Below are 21225 nucleotides of genomic sequence, written 5' to 3' on the forward strand. Positions count from 1 at the left end.
GGGGGGGGCCTGTCTTAGTGCTGGGAGTCGCGGGTGTCAGCAGGAGTAAAGAGGGGCGGCGGGCGGATTAGATGGCGCGCTTCGCCGACCCGCGGGTCATGGAGGTGCTATGGATTTTGGAGGAGGCGGGCCGCATGGACTGGTGTGGCCTGCCGTAGAGGTGAGGCCGCTACGGATAGCGATGCCGCGGCAGCCGTCTTGGCGGTGGAGCCGTCGCGTGCACGCCCCAGGTAGGAGGTGGGTGGGGGGGCACTGCAGGGTCTGGGATGAAGGGCGGCGCGGTCGTGCCCGGGCCAGGGTGCGGGGCAATAAGGAAGGGGCGAGCACATCACGGGTGGCGGCGGTTAAGCCGCCTCTGCATTTCGTTGAGCGGGATGTGGCCGGGGGGCTCCGCGTAGGGGGGGCGCACGGATGGGGGGCTGGGTTTGGAGGTTGCACGAGGAGATGCCGGGGAGGTATGCAGAGGGTGCGGGGAGGCTCGGCTCGGCTTGGGGGGAAGGGGGAGTCTCCCCTGATTATAGATGAAGCTGAGCGGGAGGGGGGAAGGCTAGGGGGGGTGGGAGTGGCATGGGGGAGGTGGTGTCCTCCGAGGGGGAGGTGAGCATGGTGGGGCCTAGAAGGTCTCCATCGCCGCGAGCGGCCAGGGGGGAGATGGGGCGAGCTGGAGGGCGCTGGGGAGGGGGGTCAGAGGTTGAGAGCCTGGGGGAGGGTGGGGCTGGGGGGGTGTTTTGCGGCGAGGGTACGACGGGGGTACGGGTTGGGGAGGGGTGAGGAGTGGGAGGGCCGATTCGGGAGGTGGCCTTCGAGTGGGGGTGGGGGTGGAGTGCCCAGTGGGGGGTGGGGAGCGGGGGTTGGGCTGGTGCGGGGGAGGGTTGAAGGCACTACCGGCATGGAGGGGGCACTCGGTGGGTGGGGGCAGGAGTGGGGGGTGGGGGCGTTTGGGGAGCGGGGGGGCCAGGGGGGTGTTTTCTTCCCGTCATGCTGGACTCCACCTCTTGTTCTTGGCAGGGACACTGGGATAGGTGCTCGGGAGAGCAGCATGCGGCTCCACTCGACCGAGGGAATGGGCCGGCTCTGCCTGGTACGGGCGGTCACGCTCAACCGCGGGACCGTTCTTGGAAGCACACTGGGAGGCGGGCGGTGAGCCCCTGCCACTCCCACCCCGAAGGGTCGAGACGGCCGCCGGGGGCCGGGGATGGAGGCAAGAGGATGTTGATCAGAATGCGGAGTACTAGTCGGTCCATGAGAGGAGAGAGACCTTGTATCTGGGGGACTTGATGCGGGTTTGTCAGCTGAAGGCGGGGTTGAGTAGGATGGAGTCCCTAAGGGGCAGACTAGGGGACGAGTGGAAGGATGGGCCCAGTGCTGGGCAGGAGGACGTGGTGCAGGGAGGGGGATCCTGGGGTGCGCCTGTGGAAGGGGCAGTATGTGAACGATACTGGGTAGGCACAGACGGGGTGCTGGCGGAGGACGGTGAGGGGTCGGGGAGTACTGGGACGGGTGGCGGGGTTGGCAGCGTGGGGGTTGCGACAATAGGCGGGGCGCCACCGGAAACAGCGGTAAAGAGGGTTGTAATGTCCCAGTGCGTAAGCTCCCCTCTAGGGGCGTGGCGAACCCACTGGGGGCGCACCTGTCGCGGGGGACGGGAGAAAAGTTATGGAAAGGGGAGTATGTTGAAATCCTGACGCTCCTTCACAGGGAGCTCACGGCGAAGGAGGGGTCGAAGGAAGAAGAGCAGGCGCCCCAACGTTCCCTTGACTATCGATCACTGGTCGGCGGCGTTCTTGATATACGCCAGTATATATATTGCGAGAGGTACCCGGATAGGGCCATCGCTCTTGTCAAATACATGGATGTGATCAGGCGGGCGCAGGCTACACATGGCGGTTATGCCTGGTCACATTACGACGAGGAGTTCAGGCATGGCGTTGGACCCGGAAGCAAGATGGGGAGAGCTGGATTCCGATTTGTACCACCAGACCATGGGCGGGGCGAAGTTTGGCAGGACGATTTATACGGCCACCGGTTTGCCGCTGGCTTCGCCGTCCTTTTCGGCCCAACTCACCCGGGGTGGGGTGGGGCATAGTGAGAGCGCTCCACAGGCATCGGACAGAGCATGCTGGGTTTTAAATAAGGGCGCCTACGCCAGGCCGGTGTACCGTTTCCGGCATAAGTGTTCTACATGCAGAAAGAGACACCCAGTGGTGCGATGCTGGGGTGTCGGATGGTGGGCACGGGGATAGCAGTTTGGGGCGGCGGGGGTGCCAGGAGCGGTGCGGGGAGGTGGGAAAGGGGGTCAGGAGTTATGGGCATAGGCTCGTACACCGCTTAGTGTGGACCGTCTCGAGCCCCTCTTGGCGGCTTATCTGCGGACAGAGGATGCGGCCATGTTGCAACAGGGCTTTCGTGAGGGTTTTGGCTTGGGTACGAGGGTCGGCGGATTGCCGGGAGGGTGGAGAATTTGAAGCCGTCAATGCGAACTAAGGGATGGTGCGGGGAAGTTGTTGAAGGAGGTCAGCGGGGGCCGGGTGGTGGACCCCCGTTCCGGAGCCGCCGCTGCCAGGTTTGATTATTTCCCCTATCGGGGTGGTGCTCAAGAAGGAGCCCGGTCAGTTTCGGTTGATCCAGCATCTGTCGTGGTCGGGGGGTGCATCGGTCGATGACTTTGTTGCTGTGGAACTCTCGGGGGTGTCGTATTCGTCTGTGGATCTCGGCTTCGGAGGGTGAAGGTGCTCTCATGTCAAAGTGCGATGTTAAGTCAGCGTTCTGGCTGCTTCAGGGTCATCCAGAGGATCACCGGTGGTTGGGGATCCGGTTTGACGGGGGCGTTTTTGTTGACAAAGCATTGCCCATGGGATGTTCGATCTTGCGTGCGCTGTTTGAGCGATTCGGTTCCTTGTTGCAGTGGGCTTTTTCCTGGCGGACAGGCTCTGAGACGGTGACGCACTATCCAGATGACTTCTTTCTGGTGGGACGGCTGGGTTCGACGGACTGCCAGCGGCAGCTGGACGGTTTTACGGGCCTTGTGGGTTACCTGGGGGTGCCCCTGGTGCCAGAGAAGACGCACGGTCCCAGTACGGTGCTGTCCTAGCTTGGTATAGAGCTCTACTCCGTGGCCATGGAAGCACGCCTGCCAGAGGACAAGGGGACGGCAATGTTGGCATTGGTGGGCGACAGCATTGCTCATGGGATGTTCGATCTCGTGTGCGCTGTTTGAGCCATTCAGTTCCTTGTTGCAGTGGGCTTTTTCCTGGCGGACAGGCTCTGAGACGGTGACACACTATCTGGATGACTTCTTTCTGGTGGGACGGCCGGGTTCGACAGACTACCAGCGGCAGCTGGACGGTTTTACGGGCCTTATGGGTTACCTGGGGGTGCCCCTGGCACCAGAGAAAATGCACGGTCCCAGTACGATGCTGTCATTTCTTGGTATAGAGCTTGACTCCGTGGCCATGGAAGCACGCCTGCCGGAGGACAACAGGACGGCAATGTCATCGTTTGGGTCTGACGCTGTCCAGTTTGACTCTGCCGCATCATCAACTACAGTTGTCGGCGGGGACAGAGGAGGATTTAAGCATGTGGCAGGCGTTCTTGGGGCATTTCAATGGTGTGCCCATGAGCGTACATGGGTGGAGTTTTGGTGGTCGGGAGCGGTAAGGCAGGGGATTGGTGGCTTCAGGAGGAGCAGGTGGTGCAGTTCATGTTGAATTTGATGGACAGAGGGCAATCGAGGGTGACGATTTGCCGTCGGTGGAGGAATTGGGGACGCGGCTGTTGAAAGGTTGGGCGAGGGAGAAAGGAGCCAGGGTGGGTCGTCGGAGGCCCATCGCTGAGGGCATGCTCGAGGGGCTGTTGTACACTTTGCCGTTAGTATATCGCGGCCGGGGGGAGGTCACTTTGTTTGCCACCATCATATCTTGGATGTTTTTTGGGGCCTTTAGGGTCTCGGAGTTGGTAGGTTGGAAGGGTAGGCCAGGAGTGTTAGGGAGGAGGTGGACAGGAGAGGGCGTGAGGAGGCGGTGAGGCTTCGGCGGTCGGAAACTGACCAACGGGTCGAGGGCACGTGGGTGGTGTTGGGCTCGGTGCTGTGCGAGGCGGTCTGCCCAGCGAGGGGGGGGGCGGCAGTTGGCGTAGGCACGGCGGATGTTGGCGGGAGAAGTGTTTGGTCGAGGAGGAGGTGACAGGGTGTATGCGGCACGGGTATTGTGGGTCTTGCGGCATGCCCTACAGTCTATGGGTGAGGACCCGAAGTGGTTCAGGGCCCATTCCTTTCGGATTGGGGCGGAAACGGAGGCTGCGCATCAGGGAAGGACGACATCAAGCGTCTCGGGCGCTGGAGGTCGGACTGTTATTGGACGTATGTCAGGCTGTGGGGGGTAGGGGTGGTACAATGACATGAAGGACATTTCTTGCCTCTCACATGTGTGTCTTTTCAGCTGCAGGGGAGGGGCGAACTGCAGCGGCGCTGGAGATTTATATTGGTGGACACTCATTTATGAAGCGAGCAGAAAGGGGGACTAGGACAAGCACAGGAATCGGAAGTTGGAATGGGACGACAGGTTGTTTCGTTGTCAGTGACAAGGAAAAGGGGGCATGCGCTGGCATGCGTTATTGCCGGCTTTGTGTAAGGTGGTAAGGGGGAGAGTGTGTCCAGACGTGGTGTTGATACACCTAGGTGAAAATGACTTGGTGCTGTGCAAAGGTTTAGCGTTGGTTAAACAAGTGAAGAGGGACCTGTTACAGATATGGCGCAGGTGGGTAGGGTGTCATGTCATGTGGTCAGAGTTTGTTCCCAGGCAGGTTTGGAGGGGGGCAGAGAGGCCAGCGGCCATAGATAATACCCGGAGGAAATTTACAAGGAAATGAAGGCTTTTTGTGAAAAAGAAGGTTTTGGCAGGATGGAAGATCCAGAGCTTAGGTACGGGCCGGTGTATTTTTTCAGGGAGGATGGAGTACACCTATCGGTACGGAATGGAACTTTATATGGTGCAGTTGAAGGAGGCTCTGCATCAGGCCATTGGTGTACGAAGATACTCGAAAGTGCAGGAGTCCTAGGGGGGGGTCGAAAGCCGTTAGCACGTTTTTCGAGTGGCGGTTCTTCCTAATGTATGGGAGAATTGTAGGAAATCTGTTTTTGGATTATCGGGGGGTAAGTCAAGCACAATAAAGTATTTAGCTAGGTGGAGAGGCAAATTGATGTTTTTGCTAATTGTTTACTGTTTGTTGATTGGGGGAACTAGTTTAGGGGAGGGGGTTGTTAGGAAATTACATATTTAGTGAGGTCTAGTTTTGTACGGCGCAGGCCAAGGGTTTCATTGTGTAAGGTGTACCTGCTTCCGATAAAGTGGCCTTTATCACACCTAATTTTGAGTCTATAGTCGGTGCTGTATGCCCCCACCCCTCCCCCGTCGGGCCCCAAACCGAACAGAGATGACTGCTTGAAAAAGTTGTCGGTAAAGTGCGCTTTTATCATAACATTGAAATACTTGAATACAGATGCCACATCAGAAATGGCGTATATGTAGAACACTATGATGCTATGACTGGAAGCATCAGATACATGTGAATGTTCTGCAGAAATCCATTGTTTAGTGGACGAAACACGTTGGCAATTTTTTAAACATTCAAGTGTTTATATTGTTTTTTTCATTCATATTTAGTGCAACCCTGGTCTTTCTATTTGTACAGATTTTTCCCCAGTGTCGGGAGCACTTTGTGACAAGAAAGTGTATACAGAGTGGTGCACATAGACTCTTCTATGACTGTAGGGCTATAGCGTGTGATTGGATTGCTGGATCTGACTTTGGGTCCACTGTCCAGTTCAAAGTTTTATTGCACATTCAATAATATAAAGCTCAATTGACAACCAATTAGATGATCCAAAATCCTTTTTTCCATGAGTAAGTGTAAGTTATTCAAGAAATTCTAGATTAATTCACTGGTGGGTCAGTAATAAATAATGAACATAGGTGCTCCTTCATAAGTTAAATGTGAAGACGGGTCATGCAATACCCCTGCAAGGCATACACAGGAACATGTGGGAGTTCAGGGTTAGAGAAAAGGACATAGTTGACTTCTAGTGGTCACTTCCTGGAGGCCTGTAACACTCCAGTGGAATCGGAAATATTTACTTAGTGCTTTTAAAAGGCTGGAAGGTCTGGGGCAGAGAGAGATAAATACAATACTCTCCTCTGCTCTCACATGCCAGGAGCATAAGTATTTGGCATAAGGGGAAAGGGACTTGAAACAACAGTCGTAGAAATAGCCATTCAGTGTAATCTTGCAGGATGCTAGTGGACAGATCACTTCAGTCAATCACTTATCACGTTTTCTGTGCCACTTGGCGGCCGGTGAGATGTGCACACAGTTAATTTTAAATTAAATCACTGTTCCTGGGAAGCTTGCGTGGTGGGGCTGATCCAGTGTCATCACAAGCGGGTCAAATTTTTCTAAGATTCACTGTTGGGTTAGAAGACAGTTAGTTAAATGGTAGGCGTGTACCTCTGAGAAAGGGAAAAGATTTGGGTTGCAGCTAGTCACACATTTCTCTGGTGTCAGCAAAATATGACGATCCAGATTGCTCCCTCCACGGAGATGGCACAGTCAGTCTGTTGACTTTTTAAAATTGAAGGGGTTATGTTTGTAATCATTTACATATGGAGGTAATAATTGGGGAGCTGTGTGAGAGGGCTCTAGAGGTGTAGTGACATACCTGGTCAGTACTTCCGGATTGCTGGCAAAGGTGGGTTATAGTCACTTTCATTTTATGTAAGAACCTCTAGAAGGAGAACGTTGGAGTCAGTAACACATCAGATGAATGCCTGTGTATGACGGTCGCTTTAGGGCCAAGTCAATCACATGTCAGACAAGTGCCTTAGTTTGAAGGGTCAGAAGGTGAAAGGAATCAGGACAATCTGTGAATTTCTTGTGGTGTACAGAAGGGACAAAAGAGTATCAATCAAGATAGTGACTCATGCAGCTACTTTGAATGCTCAAACTACTTCTCTGTGTATTGAAAAATAGCATTCTGTTTTAAATCATTAGTATCTCTTTTCCTGTCTGTCTTGAAGCTACCTTTAAATCTTGGATGCACAGGGTGGATCCCAAAATCCGCTCACCCACAGCACTTTCCTTTTCGGTTCTCTGGAAGCAGTCCTGTTGGAGACTCATTCATTTATTAAGTGTTTAGCCTGTGTCTCCAAGATGATAGCCCCTACTGGAAAATGTCATAAACATAATTAAGTATACCACGCTTTTTAGGCACATGTGAATCTCCTGTAGCCCTGCGCACTGTGAAATTGGAGATTAGATGAAGGTTAATCTATCTCAACAGGAAGCCATATCCAGATTTCCCAGGGTTTATTTCTACAGGAAGTGGGATAATTGTTTTCCATTAGTGATTAACTGCCTTTTATCCTACTTTAGCCATGATTCAGGATGTTCCATCACCCAGGCATCCCCACCTAAAGGCAAACACAGACAGGACCATCACCTATTTCTACCTGGAAGGTTCTCAGGTCAGACTTCCTGCGCCAGGAAAACTAGTTTCCTCACATATCTTGTAGATATCAAATTTTACACCATTCTCACACTTACACTCAGACCATGCAAACACATTCACTCTTTCTGCACGTCTAACAGTTATAACTGCACTTACACACCACTCCAACAACACAGTATACCCAAATGATGCTCATCAATATGCACTCTGCAGTTATACATATACCAGACATCAATAGCATCATCATACAACACAACTTAGATGCACTCATCATCATTGAAGCCTGTTTTCACCATCCTCCATGCGCTTCTTGAAAGTAATCATCAACAATGGCTCCAGCACATAGATTGCACACTCAAAACTGGAGGGGACTTGCAGTCATACACAGGACATCCTGGCCCGCACTCTTAGCAACTGTACCAAATTTAAGTCTTTTGATGTCCTTTATTGCCACTTCGCTCTCTCTACCACCAAAACAACCAAACAACCATTTCTTGTCACAATTCTCAGTCCTCATCTCCTCTGCCTCTATCCAACACGGGTACACCAACTCCCCGGAGACTTTAAACTCTTAGGTAACTCCAAAAGAAATGCATGAAAAAAGCATTCTACACACTTATCGACACACTAGAAATAAAACAAAGTTTCAATGACCAGCACCTCTCCAAAGGCAACACAATGGACCATATCCTATGAGCATCAATTAATAGCAAATGCCCAACACTTAGGCAAGGGACTGGACTGACCACCGTGCTACCTCCTGCGCCTTGGTTTTACAACACTTCAGTGACAAGGACACCTAAAAGAGGAAAAATATTCATCTGCTCCATCAAAGACAAGCATCTGGAAAAAATACAATGAGAACTAAGCAACCTGTCAGGGCAAGTCTAGCCTACCTCCAATGCCAATACTCTCCTCGACATTTACCACACCATTATGAGAATGCATCAGGAATGCTATGCTCAACTGAAGACGTGATCTAGCAGTCCAAAGCCCTCAACACTCTGGGCCACTTGAGAGCCTAATGAAAACAAGCGTACCATACAGAAACAGGAAACTATTTTTAGAAGAATCAAAGCTCCTGGATGGCCTAGCGCACTATTCAAAACGCCCTGCAGGTATTGCTGACTCTTCATCATCACAGCTAAAGCCTTTTACTATAAGATCACCGTTAGTGAGGCGAGCAACAGAGGCAAAGCCCTCTACAAGGCTGCCGCAGCCAACAAATGCAATATCATCATCCTCTTCTTCATTTAGAATGCTGGCAAAATCAGATCCAGCATCATTGCCGCTTTCATAGCAACTTCTTTTCCAGGCATCCATATCACCTCACCAGCAAATGGTCCTCCATAATTCCAGTCTCATACATAGATCTTTCCAACATTTTTAACTCTCTCAAGAGAACCTCCTATGAAGACAATGCCCTTCCATTCTCAACATTGTCAACGTGTCCTTAAGCCAAGGAAAATTCAAAGGCTCCTTTCCACGAAATCAGATTCTTCACATGCTAAAGACATCATCTGTGGACTCAGCCACCCTTACTAACTTCCACTGTATTACCTACCTTCCATTCATAGGAAATATCATTGAGAAAGCAGTCGCTACGCAGCTACAGCAGCAAATTATCATCAATAATCTTCTATAAGGCTACCAATCAGGCTTCAGGCTACACCGCAGCACTCATATTGCCACACTTCTAGTAGTCAAGGACGCTGTCCTTTTTAACAATAGTAACGAACACTGCTTCTTGTACTCCTTGACCTCTCTGCAGTATTTGACACAGTAAACCATCCATCTCTGAACAAGACCCTCAAAACATGCATTGGTGTTTTAGACACTATCTTGAAATGATTCACATTCTACCAGTGTCAGCGCATGCAAATACTTTCCACAAAGACACAGACACTTCCATCTCCTGTGGAGTATCAAAATGCTCCATTCTTTCTCCCATCATCTTTAACTTCTACATGCAACCTCTATTGGTACATTCTTGCAGAAGGAGGCTGCAAATACTTCTGAGTCAATTAAAGTTATTTCGAACTAATCTTGGGATTAAACCCCAGGGCACAAAAGGAAAGTTGAGACTGCTGTTGCACTGTGCATACTTAGCATAAGGCAATAAAGATGCCCAATTGTCAGAAGTAGCATAAAAAAAGAATCCTAAAAATTGCTCTAAAGTCTGATTAGTATGTTCAGTCAACCCATTCATCTGTGGGCAAAACCCTGAGGGTAAGGCCTGAGAAATACACAAAGCTGAGCCGACTGTTTTCTAAAATGTAGAAAATTCAGAAATGTATTGCAGACTTCTATCAGAGACAAATAATGATGCAACCCATGCAAACGGAAAACATCTTTGACACAGCATAGGTCCATATCTTAGGCAGATAGTACTTGTACTTTCTAGTAAGCATAAAAATGTGCATATAAATAGAGTACATTTTATCAAATTGAGGGGCATATTATCAAGAACAGAGTTAAAAATTATCGCCGGTTTAGCTGCAGAAAACTGCTGCTAAAGATGCGATAATGGGCTTGATAATATGCCCTTGAGAATTCCAATAGAAGTCCATGTTCTGGTGTGAACATGGGCTCTATTGGAATTCTCCAGGGCATATTATCAAGCCTATTATCACCGCTTTAGCAGCAGTTTTCTGCGCTAAACCGGGGATAATTTTAACGCCGTTCTTGATAATATGCCTCAAAATGACACCAAAACAACAAAAATCCAATCAGTAGCACAGGAGCTATAACTTTTTAAAACTTTTGTTGAAAATAGCACCATAAAGCTCAACGCGCCACTTGCGTTTATGTGGTTACGTTGGATCACTGAAATAATATCGACTGACAGAATATCGACTAGCAAAAATATCGAGGAAAAAATATCGACAGACAAAATATCGAATTTGTATCTACAAACAGGTAAGTACAAAAATATCGAGTACAAAATATCGTTTACAAAAATATAGTTTTAAAAAATATCGACTTTATTAAAACCAGTGTTAAATTAAATTAAAATTAAATATTAATTACTAAAATATACTTAAAAATACTTAAATTAACTTATAATAATTAAATAATTAATGAAAGTTATAACAAAATTACAATCATATTTGTTCAAACATATATATATATATATATATATTAACATAATATAATTAAATAATATCCAATATTATTACCGTACGATAGCATAAGTGTAATAAATACTATTCCCAATCCATAGAGTGCAACTGTAGGGAAAGCATTGGATAGCGTAGGGGTAAAAATTACTATTCCCACTCCAGTGGGTGCAACAGTGAGGAAAGCGTTGAATAGCGTAGGGGTAAAAATTACTATTCCCACTCCAGTGGGTGCAACAGTAGGGAAAGCGTTGGATAGCGTAGGGGTTAAAATTACTATTCCCACTCCAAAGAGTGCAACAGTAGGGAAAGCGTTGGATAGCGTAGAGGTAAAAATTACTATTCCCACTCCAGTGGGTGCAACAGTAGGGAAAGCGTTGGATAGCGTAGGGGTAAAAATTACTATTCCCACTCCAGTAGGTGCAACAGTAGGGAAATTAAATACTTCATATATTATTTCAATAAATATAAATTAATATCTATCACAAATTACTTAAAAGTAATTACGAATTTAATATAATATAATAATTAATCAATTAAAATTACAAATTAAAATTAATTATTACAATTATTTAACTATTAATACAAATTAATTAGAAATTAACAATTAATAATTTCACATTTAAAATTTAATTCACAATAAATTCTAATTTAATACAATTAAAAAACAGTTGTTTTATTTATTTAATTATAAATAAATTACTTCCCATCCTATTCCCCTATAAACCCACAACCCACTACAGAAAAAAAAATATTAAATTAACAAAATTAGCAATTAATCAATTAAATAAAATTAATTAGCAATTCTAATTTAATTATTTACCCATAAAAAATTAATTAACAATTAATTCTAAAACAATACCAATAAATATGTTAGCATCTTTAATTAATTATAAATAAATTACTTTCCACCCAATTCCCCTATAAACCCACAACCCGCTACAGAAAATAAATTAGTAATTTTAACATAATTAGCAATTAATCAACTAATTAAAATTAATTGCCAATTAAAAGTTAATTATTTACCAAATATAAATTAATTAACAAATAATTAAAAATGAATAGCAATAAATAAATTTACATATTTAATTAATTATAATTAAATTACTTCCCACCCTATTTCCCTATAACCCCACAACCCGCTACAGAAAATAAATTAGTAAAATTAACATAATTAGCAAATAATCAATTAATTAAAATGAATTGCCAATTAAAAGTTAATTAATTACCAAATACAAATTAATTGACAAATAATTAAAAAGTCATAACAATAAATAAATTTACATATTTAATTAATTATAATTAAATTACTTCCCACCCTATTCCCCTATAAACCCACAACCCGCTACAGATTTAAATTACGCAAAAATAAAAAAATAAAAATGTCATTAATTAAAATTATTTATAACATAAATACACACTTTTAACACATAATAACATAAATATCACTATAAAAAATTCAATATTATCAAAAAATCGATAATTTTTTTAAACTATATTATATACTTCGATATTTTAAATGTCTATATTTTTAACAATCGATATTACATTACTTACCTTAATAACGATATTTTTGATGTCTATATTCTGTCCTGTCGATATTTTGTCCATTCGATATTTAAAACTCGATATTGTGTCCAGTCGATATTTTATAGTCGATATTTTGACTGTGCACCGGTTGCGTTGAACCGGGGCAAAGTCACAAGTTCAGATTGACTGTAATGGGGCATAGGTCTGATACAGGGACCGTGATCGTCCTGTTGAAGCATTACCTCCTCAAGTCCAAGTCCATGCCTCAGTATGCAGTTGCTCTTTCTCATTGGATGGAGCCACGAGGATATCGTTGTCGGCTCGAGGATCAGGTCGAGTGTCACAGACTGTTGCTGTTGCTGGGCAAACAGCCGGTCGTTGCTCAAGCTTCATGTCAGCTGGCGCTATGGATGGTTGCTGTTGGCTTTGAAGAGCCTGTTTGGGGTTGCAATGTGCCTAAAACCTCTAGATCTTAACCTGGCGTTCAGGAGGAGTACACTCTGGTGTCAGCCAAGGGTCCAGGACCTGGGAGGCACTTCCTGGGGATCAAGACTCACTCCAGCAGTGGCCAGCAGAAGGGCTCGGACAGGTCCAGTTGGAGCTGATGAGCTAGGCAGTTTCAGGAAAGCCCTCCGGAAGCCTGTTGTGTCTCTATAGCTCTAACACATGGTCAGCCAATAGATCCTTGGGGGAGCTTCTGAGGATCCTGGAATTAAGGCAAGTAGGTGCAGTCATTTTCTTGAGACATTAGACGTTAAGGCAGATCTTCTGAATTTTCCACAGGTCCAACATTTTTCTGATGAGAGATTCTGAAGGTGATGTTTTTATACCCAGTCCCAGCCTGTGGGTGGGGATGCCACCTTTGTTTAACCTTTCAACTTTCCTGGATTGTCTCAAATCTGTCTAAGGGAACAAAGACAGGAAGGCCTATGCTTGAGCTGCATTTGTCCATGGCAGGGAGGCAGACTTTGGAAGTCAGAAAGGAGGGGGACATAGCTCTGAGACTACACTTTAAAACTTTGGAAGGACTGAATACAATCCCCAGGACACCCTGCTCAGGAGAGGACCTCCCACCCACACCCAAGGCCGTTTTGAAACATGTCGGGAAGGAATTCTCTACTCACCACAGTAGAGCCGTTCACAGTCATGCGACCTTGGATACTGGCAGAGAGGCACATTGGGTTTCCAAATGTAGTATTTTCAAAATAGTAACTTAAAATCTGACTTTACCATTAAAGAGGATTGTAAATTACAATTCAAATGTGTGGAAGAAGCATTTCTTTATCTGTTCCCGAAGTTATCAATTATTAATTTTAATGAGGTAACCCAGTGTTAGTCTATGGGAGGGATAGCCTTACAACATTGACAACAAGTACACAAGTGTTTCACTGTCAGGACAAGTACAAATTAAATACACATGTCCTGCTTTTAAAGTACCATGTACCCTGCCCTCAGATTGATTATGGCCTACCATAGGGGCACTTATAAACATTATAAACATTAAAAAGGAAAGTTTAGAACTGTCAAAAGATTTATTTTGCCAAGTCAAAATGACAGTTTAAAACTGCACTACAGGCTGCAATGGCATGCTTGATACATGTTTTACACTCCCTTCTTAGTTAACGCCAATCCCTACCTCATGTTTAATCTATTCTAGGCATGATGTCAGCACTTGTAAATGAATACTCTGCCCCTTATTCACAGAGTAATGTTCCCTATTTCGCCCCCTCCTTCCCACTATTCGATGATGTTCTATTCCCTATCTATCATTTCAATCAAATATATGGTCCACTCAAAGTCTTTGCATAAAAGACCTACATCAAAAAGTATTTAACATAAAACTTTTAATTTCTACTCTGCGGATTACAAGTAGTAAGTGAGAATAACTTCTCAGTTTGCCATTCCTTTTCTAAAGTCTTTAGAAGAGCTGAAATGAAACCTAAAGAGGGTTATGACCCCTTAGTGGCTGTATACTTCGGTTTCTCCTCAGAATCCATGAAATGGTCATGGTTCTGCTCTGAGAGCAGTCACAACTTGCCTAATTGAAGGTGTCTGAATGCATAAATGTACTTTAGACTTTTGATATTACATCATTGACCTTTGCTCATGGGATTGGCTCATCCTGTTTCTGCAGCTTCTTATTGGCTTGAGCTCTGAGCGGGGCAGGCATTTAAGATGAACTAACTTCACACTGCCCACTACCTAGAACTAAGTAGTGCAGGGACAGAGGGCAGTGATATTAAGTGCTGGAATAGCTTGTATTGTATTGTAATTGCATTTTATAGCGCTTACTACCCCTGACGAGGGATCAAAGCACTTTTTCGGGGAGTAGCACGCTACTCCGGAACCCAAGAAGGATTAGTGTTGAATTATTATAGGGAAATATGAAAGTAATTTGAGTGGTGGATAGGTTAGTCAGTTATTTGGATTCAGAAGGATAGGTTGCTCTTTTTATGCTTTCAGACACCCAAGCTCCCAAAAAACACAAAGGGGAAGACTTAGTAAGATTTTACATTGTGTTTGCTTCACAAACATGACGCAAATCGGTGCAAAATAATTTTTTTACTTTCCTGTGCTAAACTTGTTTAGAACTAGAAATAATGTGAAAGTAACACAAAGCAGAGCGCTGCTGTGCATTACTTAGAGCCAAGTGTGCCTACAATGGGTTGTGCATGGGCATTCTCATGCAACCACCCAAGGTTTCTGACACTAAATCTTATTTAATAAATAAAGTAGACAGGGTTTCGCATTAGGAAAAGGTGCACTTTTGAAGTAGGCGCAACAAAGGAGAAATGCTTTAATTTCGCCTTCCATTTATGACTTTCTGTGTGTGCTGCACTTTACAGCACTCATACAAACAGGGAAAAGAGTTAAAGTCAGTCTATACATAGTATTTTGAACTGGAAAGCTATCCTTCCAGTACAAAACCTATGCTTGTCTCACATAGACACCCTAGCACTATGGCACAAAAGTTGTTCCGTGGCTCAAGGCAGCTGATTTCAGAGCCGGCGATAGGGAAAGGGAAGGAGAGAGCCTTATTTCTGTAAATATGGAGCTCTCTTCTACTCTCCATTTCGTGCAGCGCAGCATTTGCGGCTGCTGCACTGTGCTGCGTAAATGTTAATCTGGCCCAAAGAGCTTCTTTTAGACATTGGCGAGTGCCCGACTGCCACCAAGTTGTTGAAGATCTTTTGCCTCTGTATATCACAATATTTCCACCGGTATGGAGTTTACCTTAAGTGCCTCTCTGGGGACCAGATTGGGGCAGGGTGCTCTTAAGGTAGAGCTAAATGTTGAGCTGGTTCTTTCATGTTTTTGCTAAACTCCCGGAGCAGCATGGTGTGGTGAAATACTAAAAATACAATGGCCATGACGCATAGGTAGTTCCCTCCGACATTGCCTGTTTTCTAAGCCTAGGACCACAATGTGTTTCATGACATTATCTGGCATTGAAGTCGAGTGATAATATTGACCCCTGAATAGGTTGGTGCTACCACCACTGTGAGCTGGCACTACTGTGGCAGAGGAGCCTCTCTACCATTGGACATTCTGCAGTTACCCCATCTCTGGTGGGGGCCGCAAGGTTGTCGAACGCTGCCATTTTGTGGTGGATGTTGTGCATCTACCAACTGCTAAATGACTCTCTAATAAATATATATTTAATTAAGAATTAAGTTTTGGCAAGGATAGTTTGGTGACTCTGTATTACATTTAGAAGCACTGAGTGTTTTATGAATTTTATCTCTAAAATTATTCCTGAAAAGCCTTGAGCTAAACACGTTACAGGAAGTATTCTTTTGGAATCTGTATACATTTGATACATGTAGAATGACAAATTATAGCAGTATTGCCAATTCTGAAGCATCAGGATGTGGCTACTCATTTCACCAAAAATAGCTAGCCATTGCATAAAATACAAATACATAGGCCCCAAATTCTGTCAATCAGACGCTTTGGCTACAGAATGGGGAATAACTGCACAGACCTGGAAATATTTTGGGGAAAAATGCAGCAATATAAGTTTCAGCTGTAGCACTATTGGGCTGTGGTTGGGGATGTGGGTTATTTTCTGCTTCCTCATGCTGCTTTGGGGTCAAGTAGGACCAGGTCCTGCTGCTGCATTCAGTCCCTGCAGCAGCAAAGATAAAGTGTCTCTGGGCCGGGAAACATAAGATCTAGGGGTATATTCACAAGAACGTGTGCTAAACATCACCAAAAAATGCTAACGAAACTTTACACATTACAACACATCGCGGGAAAATAACCCTGTGTCAACGTGGAATTCACAACAAGGCAGTACCATGCGATAGTCTGCCGAACACGTGGCCAATGTCCACGATACAACCACCTCGACGGAGACAAAAACACAAACCACAACACAAAAAAAATTGCGAAGAGCCCATTCGCGATGAGGAAAGCAGGGATAAGCACCGCCAGGCCTGCGACACACACGGCAGGCGGGAATTAGTACAACAAAAGCCTGAAAAAGATAGACCAACTAAACAGAAAACAACAGCCAAGCACAATGGAGGCAACCCGAGCCAGTATACAACCCCACAAGCCCCATTGGCAACAAAACATTGTACATGGCAGGCCATCTTGGACAAGGTGAATGCAGCCTGAGAGCGGAGGAGGATAACGGAAGAAAACCAGAACATTCGGAATGATGCAAAATGCACAAACAAGCAGAAACACGCCAACAACAAGAAGACAGCAATACAAAATTGAGGGAGTCCAGCGCCACACCAGGAGCTGGATGGCATGGAGGAAATGGTGTCCACCACATCAGTCCGGAGATGGTGGCAGGACTTGGGGACCGGAAACTGCCCAAAACAACAGACACAACAGCAACAGGAAGAGGAACCAGCAGGGACAGGGGGGATGGGGGAGATGGGCACAATGGAAAACATGCACAATTAAGCACAGCACAACTGCAGACAAACCATACCCATGAGTAACAACATCAACCAAGAGCACAAGTCACACAACCCAGCAATATCACACCACTGAACAAGCACAGAAGTGAAAAACACACTGCGTGAAATGGGGAAGGGTGAGCCAAATCAGAGCTGAAGAGACAACTCACAAACAATGCAGCACACACACATAGGAAGTAGAGCACCCCATCATTGAACACAATGTGGTTCACACACCAACATTTGCACAACTGAACACAGGACACAAGTGCACCCGCCTTTGGCCGGTAAATGGCCATACGCATTTGACAAGGCATGAAACAGAGACACGATAATGCACTAGTACAATCCACAGTCTTGATGGGGTAGCAATGCACGTATGGCAGGGAGCCAGAGATTCAGTGACACCGATATTGGCATACAAATCAAGACACAACACAGCTGGAGACAAGTGAAAGTGCGGAAACTTTATCAACAAGTGCGTATCAGTACAGCTAAGAGAAGTGCTACAATATGCAGACCAATGCAGCAGCATGCGTGAATGAGGAACATAGGAAAGTGCCCATGTTCACCTCGGGCGGAGTCCATCACCAACACAAGTCAGTGCAAACCCGCGTTACTTGTCCGCGCCTGGATCATGAGTCCAGGCCAATGCAGCCATGTCCACTGTCATCTTGGGACATGTGACCAGATTCCCAACATCCAACCAGGCGTCAGGACACGTGCAATAGGTCACATCCAGTTGTGGCTGCAGGTACCTTGTCACTCGTCCATGAACGCGAGTGCAGCAGCGTAGGCCAACATCTCCAATGAGCGATCGTCATCCAGTACATCTGACATGTCATCAACGTAATCCATCAGCTGACCCGTACAGATGTGCTGACTCCAACCACTGCACCCAATGTGCACCAAAGCCCAATCGGGTAGTGGTTCAATGTGCTCAATGTACACGACGACTCGTGCAATCTCCCCGGTCCAGTTTCCAGCCTGCAAGCCAAACATCCATGCATGTCATAAACAGGCATTACGGTGACACTCCTGGTCGTGAGCCAACAGAGGAGCACACATACGTCGAAATCCAGGTCAGCTACCATTACATTGGAGAGGCAGACATCCATGGACCACTCGAATATGCACGAGCGACAATGCAACACAGGCGGAACCCAGGTGATGTCTGCAAGGCGGAAGCTCAGCCAGTGACTGATAAGCAGCACTGCCACTGGCAGTGCCCCCAGTTCACGCAGCAGACGTGCATGGTACAGGTCCACGAGACTGGAGTCGAGCATGTGTCCGGGATGGTCTGCCATTGCGTCAGTGGCTCTGCTTCAAGCGGCACTGGCTTGCCCTGCGCCAGTCCTATGGATGAAATGGCACAGCTTGGTGCAATGAGCAGTGTCTGTGTACAACGGGTGCAAGCCTGGGGTGGGGTGAGAGTATGTGTAAAGGCCATTTCATGCACGCTAACTATGAATACGGACTTCTGCATGTGGAATGTGTACACACCTTGGTCTCACGTCGGGCAGTGTGTAGTGTGGGAGTTGCAAGCAAATGCTATCGTATCTGTCAGGGCATGCTGGCCACATGCAAGTTCCTGCTCGGAGCTGCAGATGTGCTACCCCTTGATAGTTCAGACAAAGGACCTTTCATCCCTACAGTAACTTCACCATCTGCATGCATACAGGAGATGTACAGAGGCCTGCCGTGGGTGTGGTGGGATGTCTATGACCTTGGGAATCATGGATGATATGCCCTGCACGTGGCACATGAGCGGCACACCATTGTAATGCCTGTCCGCGCATGTCCAGCGTCATGCAAGCAACACCATGATGCTGGATTTGAAGGTGTGCGCAGCCGGCTGCTTTGTCTGAGGAGGGATGTTGGTTGTCAGCTGGGTTGGGACCATCAGAAGGTGAGGGATGTGAGTCAGGATGCGGGGGATGGTTGTATGGTTGTCCTTTTGGGCCTGCAGTGGGCAATGTCCTCGTTCGGCGTTGGGTCTGGGTGACAGGTGCGTTTCAGGTGGGTCCGCTGTCTTTGTGTACCCTGCCTCTGTGGTGCTCTGGGGGGGGGGGGCGCAGGACGGCTACTGGGGCTTGTGGCGGGCCTGGGGTGGTTGCGGTCGGTGTTGTGACTCTCATGGATATACGCGTTGCATGATCATTGTCGCCATGGCATCTGTGAGTCTTCAAGTGTGGCTCTTGGCTGGGCTCCCTTTTATGCTGCAGGTAGTCGTCCTGCTTAACACCAGCAAAAGGCAGATGTTAATTCCCTGCTGCTACCGTGGCTTATCGCCTGTTTTTGGTTCGCATAGCAGACCCGGCAGTTCGTTGTGAAAGTGGTGTTGTGGTTTTTTGTGTGTTTTTGCACAGGAACGCCTACTCTGTATCTCATTAGGGTTAGTTGGTGGTGTCTACCGTGTGAGTAAATTTTGGGGCAATTATCACGGGAATACTGGTGATGTCTGCAGTTTTCACCAGCTTGTGAATGGGGTGTTAAATCTATCTCCACTTTTGATGCGTTAAGGTGGAGATAAGTCCTTGTGAATATCCCCCCTAGAGTTCCCAGACCAGATAATTCTGGGTCCAGAGTCACTTGTATTTGAGGGTCTAACTAGATTTTATTACTAGCACTGCATGACAGCATTTAAAAAACCTGACTATTGTGCCCTCTTCATCAGTGATACTTGTATACGGCCCCGGGGCCACATGCGGCCCTCCTGATCTTTGCAGGTGGCCCCCTGGGCAGCAATAGCCCTGGCCTGCTGTTTTGGTGACTCAGGATTAACACTAAAAAAACTTTTTAATATACATAAAGCACTTATTTAAAGGTTAATTGCAGTTAGGGAAAGGAAGTAACTAAGCCCTTAACTTTATGAACACCTACATTTTTAAAGTCAGCAAAAAATATGGCAGTCTTCCCAAAATTTTAAAAGTGTATTTTTTAACCTGTGGAACCATTTCACCTTAGTAAATCAAATTATTGCAGTGCATTCATCCTATATCCCCCAACCATATAACCCTTAGTGCATCTAAAGAGACCCTTGTGTGGGCGCTGATACCAGTGTATAGCCAGCGAATCAAATGTCTACCTCTGCCCATGTAGTATACCATCTTCACCATCCCGTTGTTGGGGGGTTCTCTCCTCTTTGGTGCCCAGTACTTTTTAATGTATTGCAACAGGGCAGCATGCATTAGGTACAGATGAGTTGGGGCTCCCGTGTCATTAATGAAGGTGTCGTGATCAAGCAGCGTCTCATTACCACATAGATCTGCTACCGTGTTGATGCCTGCTTCAGACCAGGGTGCTAACTGGCAACGTGTGAGTTTGCCACTTGTTAATGGGATACCTAAGAGTGGAATGTTATCTGCGTATGCAGGGGGTGCATTTGTGTATCGTAATGCTGCTTTCCAACACTTAAGCGCAGTGTCTAGTAAGGGGGGTAGGGTTCTTTGAGGTGTATATCCTGGCAATAACAAGGCATGTAGTGCTCCACTATCGATGTCTGCTTCAGTGTCCCGCCGTCCAGTATGATAGCCATTGTAATTGGCAGACGTAGTAGTAGGCTCGGAAGTCTGGAACTCCCAGCCCCCATACGAGTACTCACTTGCAATTTCTTCAAACTTATACGTCTTCTACCCTTACCCCATATGAGATCTACTAGCAGAGTATTCAGTAATTTTAAGGTGAATTGCGGCACTATTAATGGTAGATTTGGGAAATAATACAATAAACGTGGTAGAACACAATTTTTGCTATTGCTGCTCTCCCTATAACCGACAGTGGGAGTGCAGTCCAAAAAGCAACACTGGATCATAGAGCTCTAATTGTTCTGTTGAGATTGCCATCTAGCATATCTGCATTTGTCCTGTATATCTGGATGCCCAGATATTTAAACGTGGTCGGTGCTATCTGGAGCTTAGTATCTCCAAAGTCAACTTCTGTGTCTTCGGCATGTTCCGTGAAAAAAAATGCATGCGATTTTGTAGTGTTTAAGGCCAGAGCCGAGATTCCTTTAAAGTGTTTATACATGTCAGATATTGGGTCCAGGGGCAATCGGAGATCACCTATGTATACAATAATATTGTCAGCGTAGGCCGAGAATAGATGTGTCATGTTCCCTATCGGTATTCCCAAGCCCAGGAAATCCTGTCTCATTTTC

This window comes from Lissotriton helveticus, chromosome 4_1 (assembly GCF_964261635.1).
Source record: "Lissotriton helveticus chromosome 4_1, aLisHel1.1, whole genome shotgun sequence".
NCBI lineage: Eukaryota > Metazoa > Chordata > Amphibia > Caudata > Salamandridae > Lissotriton > Lissotriton helveticus.